Below are 10,774 nucleotides of genomic sequence, written 5' to 3' on the forward strand. Positions count from 1 at the left end.
CAGCGGAAACTTTCAGGGGAAAGGCAATTGGAAACGCCTGGCTTAGGTGACATGCGTAATGAGAAGGCATTTCCTTACAGCAGTTTCTGATAAGGACATACTTTCACCTGCTGTCTGTTTACTGCTCCTTCAAAGGAAAGCTCTGGTTGCCCTACTGAGTTCTAAGCTTCAGGTATCCTAGCTGTCTTTTCTTGTCCCTGCTAACCAGAGAAAGAGAGAAGCTCTTCATGTCCCTGTTCTGGAATTATTTTTTCTAATCTAGTTTGGGCAGTCAACTTGCTTTCTCAACATCCTGTTCTTGGCCTTTAAATCTCAGTCTGAAACAAGAGCTACTGTATTGTGTATTTGAAAGTTGCAAAGAGAGTAATTCTTAAAAGTTCTCATTCAAAGAAAAAAATTTTTGTAACTATGTGTAGTGATGTGGATGTTAAATAGACTTAGTGTGGAGATCATTTCACAGTATATACATATATCAAATCATTATGTTGTACACCTGAAACTAATATAATATTATATGTCAATTATATCTCAATTAAAAAATTAAAGAAAAGAAAAATATTTTTTTTTTTGGCCGCTCCGCGCGGCTTGCAGGATCTTAGCTCTCCAACCAGGGCAGTGAAAGCACCAAGTCCTAACTACTGGACGGCCAGGGAATTCCCAAGAAAATTAATTTTTAAAAAACAGACAAATAAGCATAAATTGTTCATGTTTGCCAAAGTAGTTGCTCATTTTAAATGGTATCACCATAGACTATCTTTAAAATGTACTGAACACAGGTTTCCCATAATTATTAATTGACTGGCTCCCTGAGAGTAATGTTCATTTCAATGATTATAACCATTCTTTTCTCCTAACAGTCACATAGATAAAAATTAACATCCTGGGATATATATATATATATATATGTATATATATTTGTAGATTTTTTCTCAGTCAAAATTCGACATCACAGTTTGGTTTGGAAAGTAAGTTTGCAAGAATTTCATGGAGTGTAAAGAGACCCTCCTGTCCTAAATTACAGTGTAGGTCTTTGGATGGAGTTGCTTTGCCTGAGAGAAATAAACAAGTGCTTAAGGGTAATAGCACTTAAAACATTCCATACAACACTTGTAAATTTATTCTCACATGTTCTCTGTTCTTTCAGGTGGACGGGGAACACCTGTTGGTTGGTGGTTCCTATCAGAGCCAGAAAGCGTGTAAACAAACGTTACAATTTGTATTATTTTCATCCCCTTCAGTAACTGAACCTTGATCACCTAATTTGTGTCAAGTGGCTTCAGGAGGCTGCAGGCAGGCCAGGAATTTGTGCAAAGATCTATCAGACCCTGGAGACTTCCTAGAAGTACAAGGTCAGTGGGAGGGGTAAGCTGCCACTCAACTACTCTTGTTGTACATCAGTTCAGTTTCCCTTCTGTTTTTAAAGTGGCCTTGGGGAATGGGACATGCATGTTTACTGGAAAGAACAAGGGCTTGAGGGCCCAAAACACCAGGCCTGATTCTCTGTTCAATCACATAATAGCAGCAACCTTGGGCCGATCAATTAACTGCTCTAATCTCCAGTTTTCTCACCTGTACAGTATAAGTTAACATCTCCTAGAGATGTTGCATGAGTTGGATCAGTGTCCTCGGGGGGCTCCTGGAGTCAGATTAGTTAGGGTTCAAATTCTGGCTCAACCACGGATCTGCTGTGTGAATCTGGTCAAGCTGCTTAAAGTCTTTAAAGCCTCAGTTTCCTCAATATATGCAATATTCATACAAATGATTCCTATCTTATTGGGTAGTTGTGCCGAGCAAATGAGATTATCCTTAGAATGTAGCATAGTGCCTGGCACATAGCAAGTGTTCAAATGAATGTTAGCAGTTATTATAGGAAGCACCACTCACAGTAAATTATTTCTGGTTCTCTTAACCAGGTTGCAGATGAATAGGACAGGAGGCAGTTGTGCTAGATGTGCCCAAAGGCAGACTCTTTTCTACACAAAGCACTTCATTCTCTTTTTCCTTTTTTCTCCTTTCAAGATTGTTCTGGTACACATTAGCAAAATGCCTTGGGGGAAGGGAGCCTAGAAAGGCTTTAAGTGTAAGTATTTCCTTCACAAGGAAATCCATGTGCTTTCAGAAGAAGCTGGGTCTTGGAAAGAGGCCAGTGAGATTAAGTGCCTAAGACTGTAAATAAATCACAAAAGAGGAGACTCTGTGAGTCCAGATTTAAGACAGATCATTAATATCTTCATTAACGTTTTTCTTTATGTGCTTTTTAAAAAGTATGAATTGTGGTTGGTTTAGAGGTTGAATTTTATTTAAGAGGTAATTGTGTAGGTGTTTCAAACTATAGAATAATGTCCCTTTTGGTAGTAATTAAATTTTTAGCTTTGGAAAAATGTTCAGAGTTCAGATAATTAGTGTGAAGTTTTAGGTTGAGACCATGGCCTTGCCCCACTGCTGCCCCCAGGCAGACGCCCACACCTACCAGCCTTGCCTGAGCCCTCTCTGGGTTCTCAGGAGATTCTGCAACTTCCTTACTTTGTGGGAGCGTCCTCAGTGCTCAGCAAACACATCTAGGACTGGGTGTCATCTTTACTGTCTGTGTGTAGCAGCATTCCCCATCACAGGCCGATTCTGATGTTCATTCTGTGTTAGGAAAAGATGGACAGATTTATGATTTTCACTATAATGACTTCTGCAGAGTTTTGCCATTTTTTAACTCCCCCACTTTTCCTTTTTGTAAAATGACTTTCTCATCCCCAGACATACTAAATGAATATAAAAGTGATATATCGTGGTTACCAGGGACTGGTGGAGAATAGGGAGTTATTGCTTAATGGTGAAGAGTCTGTTTGGGATGACAAAAAAGTCCTGTAAATGGCTAATGGTGATGTTTACACAACCCTGAATGTACTTAATGCCAATGAATCATACACTTAAAAATGGTAAATTTTATGTTGTGTGTGTTTTAGCATGATAAAAAAAAAGTGCTATTTCAACATCACAGTTTCATCAATTTATATAGACAATATTTTCTAGTCGGAGAGTATCAGGTGGCCCAGGTTTTAACGGGCTGCCATTTGGAGATAGAAACCAATAAAATGCTCCCTTCCTTAGGTAGCAGGGACCCTACTAAGGTGACCAGAATGCTGTGCTCCCTTATTAGCATATTAATTCATTGCATAGAATTAGATGCTTTGAAAGTACTTGAAGGTTTGCCATTTTTTGAAATTCTAAGCACCCTCCTTTCAATGTCATCACTTAAAGGCAGGGTTTTCACAAATGGCTTAGTTGTCAAGAGAAGGATAGGTGTAAAAGACACATCTTCTCACTTGTGAGTCTGTTCTCAACCTCTCATTCCAGTTAATGAAGGTTTTGATTGGCTGTGTCCCATACCAGGATTTAATTGGGACATTTATATTTTAAAAGTAAATTAATTCTCCTGGAAAAACATTAAAATGTTTTTGAACTTCTGGTGCTTGAAAAATATTGGTAAAATCATCTCCTAACACAGGAATGGATTATTTTCTATTTTTCAGAGGAGGGTGACTAGACTAAAGATAGGGAAAGGTGTCTTCATGTGACTGCAGGAAGAGTCGTGCCTATGGAACTGTGGTTTCTTCTCTCCCTCTCCTAGTTTCCTTCTCTCTCTCTGTCCTCGACCTTTGCTTCAGCATCTATTTCTCTTTCTCACACAGGCACAGTGTTATAATAATCATACTTCACATTTGTCCAGCATTCTTTTCTTGCCATTCGTTCCTTGAAACCACCCTGTAAGGTAGAGGGTGATTAAGGCAAATAGTATTGCCATTTTACAGACTTTTTAAAATGAGATACAGAAAGGATAAATGACACAGCTAGGTATGGGAAGATGCAGTCCTAAAACCTGTCCTGTGGCTCCAGTCTAATCCTGGTTCCATAGCTGTAGCCCGGATTCTGGGGAGCATGCAGTTCATGGTGGGGACAGGGACATAGCACCACCAGACATACGGCTCCAGTGACTGTGACAACAGGCAGGTGTGGTGCTCAGCACAGTCATCATTAAGCGCCCCTGAAGATTCTCCCAGGAGCTCCCATCCTGGCTGTTGATCAGCTCCCATCCATCCATCCATCCATCCTTCTGTCCAGGATGAAGGGGAGTGTAGGAGGTATTCAGCTGGGGGAGGCCCAGAGGCACATATGCCCTCTGGATTCTGGAGACTCCTCTTAAAGGCTAAATTGACAACTGAGTTCAGCCATTTCTGTCCAGATAGCTGGTGATATGTCACAATAAAATTATTTCTCAAAGATAAATTCAATTGTCATATTGAATTATTATCCAGTTAATTCTAGCTACACAGATACTGCATTTATATATTTATTATATTTTTTTGGCTGCATTGGGTCTTCATTGCTGCGCGGGCTTTCTCTAGTTGCAGAGAGCAGGGGCTACTATTCACTGCAGTGCGCCAGCTTCTCGTTGCAGTGGCTTCTCTTGTTGCGGAGCACGGGCTCTAGAGCGCAGGCTCAGTAGTTGTGGCACACGGGCTTAGTTGCTCCCTGGCATGTGGGATCTTCCCGGACCAGGGCTCGAACCCGTGTCCCCTGTATTGGCAGGCGGATTCTTAACCACTGTGCCACCAGGGAAGCCCAGGGTAACAATTTAAAAACATGTTTCCAGTTCCCTTCCCTCAAAGAATCAATTTAGTTATGTAAAAATGCAAAAGATTAACAAAATCACCTTAATATTATGATTAACTGATACCTGTCATGCTGGATTGTTATAACTTAAGAACACTTCACCAGCTTCCCAAATCAAATCTGTAGTTTCCCTTTTTATTGTATTTAAAAAAGAAATCTTGGTATGAGAAGCCTGAAAGAAAACTTTCAATGTGCACCAAACACATTTCTAGCTTTTATTCTCCATTGCTATTTGCAGTTACCCAGAGAGGGAAAGTACTGTAAGAAAAATACCACCCAGAAAGATCTCACTCAGGTCACAATTCACATAATTTTTCCTAAGATGCTCAACTGTGACAAGCAAAAGCCAATTCAAAGATAGATCTTTGGGGCACCCTCTGGTGGCTGAGAAGAGTCAGGAGCTGTGTCCAGACTCAGAAGGCCAGTGAGCTTTGAGGCTTTTTAAAGTGGCCATTACTAAATTTTTCCATTCACCATTGAAAGTGTATCCAGATCAGGAAAGCAGGAGGGAGTGGAAAGAATTTGGAATCACAAGACTTGGATCTGAGTCAGAGCTCTGTCCTTACCAGTTTTGTGAACCTATGTCTAGCTGGTCAGTTTCCACAGAGCTGAAGTTCAATCTGGCATTTCTCATTGGAGATAAGAGGCAATGTCAAAACTAGAGGGGTATATGATTCCATTGTCCAGGAAAGGCCACTCTATAGAGACAGAAAGTAGATTAGTGGTTGCCTGGGGTTGGGGATGGGAGTGGGGATTAATTGTAAATGGACAGAAAAGGTCTTAGTGGGGTGATGAAATGTCCTAAAACTGGATTGTGGTGATAGTAGCACACACAGTAAATTTACTAAAAACCATTGCAATGTATATTAAAAATGAGTGAATTTTGTGGCCTGTAAATTATACCTCAATAAAGGTGTTTTTAAAAAAACAACAGGAGGGAAAAGCAGAGTGGATAACTCGTAAATGTAGGTACAGAGCTAGGAAGCCTGGGAAACTGGGTAGAAGGAAAGGTGAATGTGGAGCTCGGATGGGGGTGAGCAGGAACAATGCCTAGGACAGCTGCTGCAGTTTGGAACTTATTTTGTCCACTTTCCGTTGTCCATAGCTCGTGCCTAGGTGGGTGGCCTGAGGTCCGCAGTCTAGAGGCAGAAAGGACACTGCTTCCCGGCTCAGATTCCTATTGCAGGTAGAGGCAGGGCTTCCATGAACTCCAAACGGAAAGTCTGACCATTCAGGGGCATTTCTGATGGAGGGAAGACCATTAAAGCAGACAACTTGATGCAGTTGCGTCAAAACGACCATTTGGAAATATAAAGACTGTGTTTTCTTCCTAGCTTTTCTCCATCATAGGTAATTCAGTACGGTGGGGGAATAAGATGAGATTAAGGAATGGGCTGCGGAGAGAATGTCTATTTTTTACATTACTTACTAATAGAAAACTTGAAAGTGTAAGGATTTACAAAATTACCAGAAGAAAGTTCACGAGAATATCTATGTAGAGTTGGGTAGAGAGAAATTTGTTAGGAATAATGCCCAAACCAGAACTCTGAAAGAGGTGATAAATGGACTTGGTTAGTTTAATAAAATAAAATAAGAAGAGAAAGAAAAAGGAAAAGAAAAAATAAGACACAGATGACATACTAGCAAATAACGTTATATTATATGTACCAAACAGGTACATATCCTCAATGTAACAGACACAAACCAGAGAGAAACGGGCAAAGGATGGGTACAGATAATTCACAAGAGGAAAAATAAATGAAGAGATACAATCTGTCAACATCTGAAACAGCATTTAACCTGGCTACTTACTAATAAATGTTATTAAGAAAACAATGAGCTATTTATCACCTATGAGATTAGCAAAGATTAAGAAGATCGATGTTGATTATCTTCAGTGCTCTGGTAAATTGGTACAGCGTTCTGGGGAGTAATTTGGCACTACACTTCAAATGCAAATATGGATACCTTTTGGCCCATTCCATTTTTGGGAATTACTTTATGTCAATTAAACATGTGTGAAAAGATATATACATTAGGATGTTCATGACTGAGGTACTCATAACAGCAAAAAAATAGAAAGGTTCTCAAACGCCCTTCAACAGGGATTTCGTTAGTATTGTACATCTATTCAATGCAATATATGCAGTAATTAAAAATGAATGTGATCTATATTTGGGGTCATGGAGGAAATGTTTACATTGTGTTGCTAAATAAAAAATATCAGGGTCATAATAGCATAGATGATATGATTACATTTTTGTTTAAAATAATAGTGTGTGTGCCTGGGTGATGGATGTGAAGCGGCACCACCCAGATGCCCCTTCAAAAGAGGACTTGTTGCTGTCAGCGCGGTCAGGAACTGACCCAGCTGCAGGGCTACCTCTCCCAATGTCCTGCCCTCCCGAGCAGGGAGGGTGGGTACTTCCTGATGGAGGTAAGGGTATAAGGCCGGTCATTTTAGCTCAACAGAGAGCAATTCTGCTGGGCCATTTTCACCCCAGAGCTTTCTGTCTGGTGAGCCAAGGTTGCAACACATCTCAAGTTCTCTCTCTACCTGTTTCTGCTTTCATCCCCTTCTTTCCACAGGTGTTGACCCCAAGGACAGTTCTTAAGAAATGTCCTGCACAATAAACTCCATCTCAGAATCTGCTTCCCAGAAAACCCAAACCAGTGATTTTTATACCTATCCAGTGAACAAATTCTGGAAAAAATATTCAAGTATTTTGTGCTGGATGGTTTGTAATGTCATTATTTTGGCATTGTCTGATTCTTTTAAAATGGGTATTTGTTATTTTTGTCATTAGATGAAGATAATACAGCAGTTTTTCATTCTGGAAAATAAAAAGAAAAATTAGTAGCTTGGTGCTATTCTGGTTAAGATGACCAAATCTAAGTATCCACATCGAAATGGCAGCATCTCAGCCACCTGGGGTGCAGCCTTCTGAACGGGGAGCCGAGCTGTTCTGAACACCCTTCTGGCCCACACCCTTCCTACTGCTCTAGGTCTTGGTTCTGGTAGGAGTTTTGGCATGTCTTCCACCAGGTTGTCGGAACATTGTTGAGGTTGCCTATGAAGTATAAGATGCAATTTGGGAGGGACTGTGGGGAGCCACTGAAGGTGATGTGCACCCACATGGATAGGAGTAGATGTACACAGAACGCCCCATGCTGATAAACTCTCAAGCCTCCAGGGAGTGTCTCCTTTTTCATCATGAGCAGGTGGAACATGTGTGCTGGGAAGGGAGCCAAATGGTATCTGCCACCCAGATTCCTTAGCTTAGAGCCTTGAACTGTTTGGCAAATACCTCATACTGCCTATACCAGAAGAATCTGTCTCCTAGTTTCCCTCTGAGTGTCTTGTGGCCTTTCCAGATTTGGGCCATATCTTGTGGCCATGTTGAAGAATGTAGGGAAACTACAGGGTTAAAAGCCATTGCTGCTGAGAACAAAGTATTTTGCTTGGCTCACACAGTCTTAGGAAATAGTGAATTAGCTATCAATTGTAGCAGAGATCATGAGTTGTTCCTGCAAATCCATTCTCCCCTAAATACAAAACCCAAGTTTTGCTGGCACATGGCTATCCAGCAAAAGACTACATTGCACAGGCTCCCTTGCAGCGAGATGTGATTAAATGAGTAAACTGTTGCCCATAGGATGTGAGCAGAATAAAAGTTCCAGGTCACCTCCTTAAAGGAAGCACTTCCTCGTCTCCTGCTTCCTGCTAGCCAGGATGCAGGTCCAGCAGATACAGTGGTGAACCATATCGCATATGGACCAGGGCAAGACCTGGATGAATAGGCCACAAGAGAGAAACAGCTTTGGTCCCTGCTACAATGAAACTCCAGAACCTCATAGCATCCCTTGACCACTTACTCTTGTACTGATACATAAGAGAGAAATACACTTTTTATTTAAGCCTCTGAATTTTTGGAAGGGGGAAATGCAAAAACCAGTCATTGTTTTTATATTATACTTTTATAACCCCATTATAGTGTTTATTATACTAATGTAATTACTTGTTTACTTCTCTGTCTCCTTCTCTAGATTCTTTCTTTCTGAGCTACTAGCATAGAAGTGGCATTCCCTAAATGTTTTCTAAATGCATGAGCAATTGAGTGCTGAGGAAAATCTGTGGAAAAGCAAAGCTGGAGAACTAAGTACAAACTTTAATTTCACAATTTCATGTAACCAAAGTTTCTCCAGGCTTCTCTAGCCTGGGGGGACAACTAGAATCCCATCAACACATGGGGACAAAAATTATGAATGCATAAGTACTCACAGCTGTCCCTTCCTTACCCCTGGAGGAACATTCTAGTGTTTCCTGCTTAGCATTCTACCACATCATCCCGATCCTGATAAAAATTCACACCCGTCTTTCAGATCAGATTAATCCGTGCAAGGAGCACCACTGAGAGGGAAGTTTTATCTCAGAAAAGGCTGAGAAAGGGAAGAGGGGAGCAGGAGGCCTGAGTGAGAGAGTGGGAGCTGGGGAGGAAGGGGAAAGGAGATTCAGTGAGTGAGGCTGCAGACTGTAAACTGCATTTCCTTTTTTTTTTTTTTTGCGGTACGCGAGCCTCTCACTGCTGTGGCCTCTCCCGTTGCGGAGCACAGGCTCCGGACGTGCAGGCTCAGCGGCCATGGCTCAGGGGCTCAGCTGCTCCGCGGCATGTGGGATCTTCCCGGACCGGGGCACGAACCCGTGTCCCCTGCATCGGCAGGCGGACTCTCAACCACTGCACCACCAGGGAAGCCCTGCATTTCCTTTTGAATGTCACTTGAGAGATACCAGTAAAGACCAGAATTAATGTGCTTTTGATGGCTGGTCTCTGCTCTCTGACAACAACACCATAGAAGACAGGGCAGGACATTGGGATTTTTTCCCCAACAACATTAACAGCTCCAGTTTCACTGGCTTTTAGCCCATCTCTTCATGAAGGGCCTCAGCCTGTTCCCTAGTTCACAATTTTTTTCTGAGAGTCCTAGATGTTGTCTCTCTTGTAGCCAAGAATTCCAACCGTCATTGTGATGCTGGCCGCTCATGAAGTCACAGGAAGGCAACCCATATCCTCCGTGACTGCCACAGCTATCCCCGGGAAAGCCCACGGCATGGTCTTCACATGCTCCAAACACCTTCTGTCCTGGTCCCCTGGTCTTTGAGATTAACCAAGGAACTGGTGTCTGAATTACAAGTCCTTCTCATCTTAATTTTTCTCCCAGATGCATACGAAAAAATGAAAAGTTCCTGGAATTCCCTTGTGGTCCACTGGTTAGGGCTCCACACTTCCAACTGCAGGGGGCACAGGTTCGATCCTTGGTCCAGGAGCTAAGATCCCATATGCTGTGTGGTGCAGCCAAAAAAAAAAGTTTTTTTTGAAGTTCTTCCTTTCTTCTTCAGCCAAAAAAACCATCATGCAATTCAAACTCTTGTGGTCCTAGCCCCCAGTGCAAAACACATGTCAGAATCAAGCTGCCTCAGGCTTGGACCTGGCATTAATCAAACTAACCTGCGGCACAGTGCAACGAGTTTGAGGCCCTTGCCAGCTCTTCAGTCATGGACTGAACACCTGGAAGGTAACACACTGGAGCTGTGGTGCAGGGCAGGCGGGCAAACCGCAGCTGCCAATACTGGGACCCCTGCGGTCCACGTGCATCGGGAGGAGGGATGACATAACTACTTGTGTAATTCCTCAGTCTGCTGGACTCATAGTACAAAGATAGAGCTGAAAGTGGTTTCTGAACTTTATTAAGCATTATTATGTAAATAAGCCAGAAACCTCCAGCCAGATGACTGAATTTCAAATATTCAGGAAACTGAGTTGATTATAAACAAGACTACTGACTTATAAAAATGCACTTTGTTCTTGATGTTTGACAAATATAATTTTGCTCCAGTTGTTTAAGACACAGCTTCTCACGGTTGGTGAGGAAACAAATCTGCTGTGAATGTGCAAAGCAGTGACAATGCATAACATGGGGCCTTCGGGCAGCGACCACATGGTTCACGTCTGCTGACAAGTGAGATCCCTGCTAGACAAAAGAGTGAAGAGGCGCAGGAGTTATGGGAATTTGTTTTACCAAGGGAGAATTAAGGAATGTTTACCAAATG

Source organism: Globicephala melas, chromosome 14 (assembly GCF_963455315.2).
Source record: "Globicephala melas chromosome 14, mGloMel1.2, whole genome shotgun sequence".
Lineage (NCBI taxonomy): Eukaryota > Metazoa > Chordata > Mammalia > Artiodactyla > Delphinidae > Globicephala > Globicephala melas.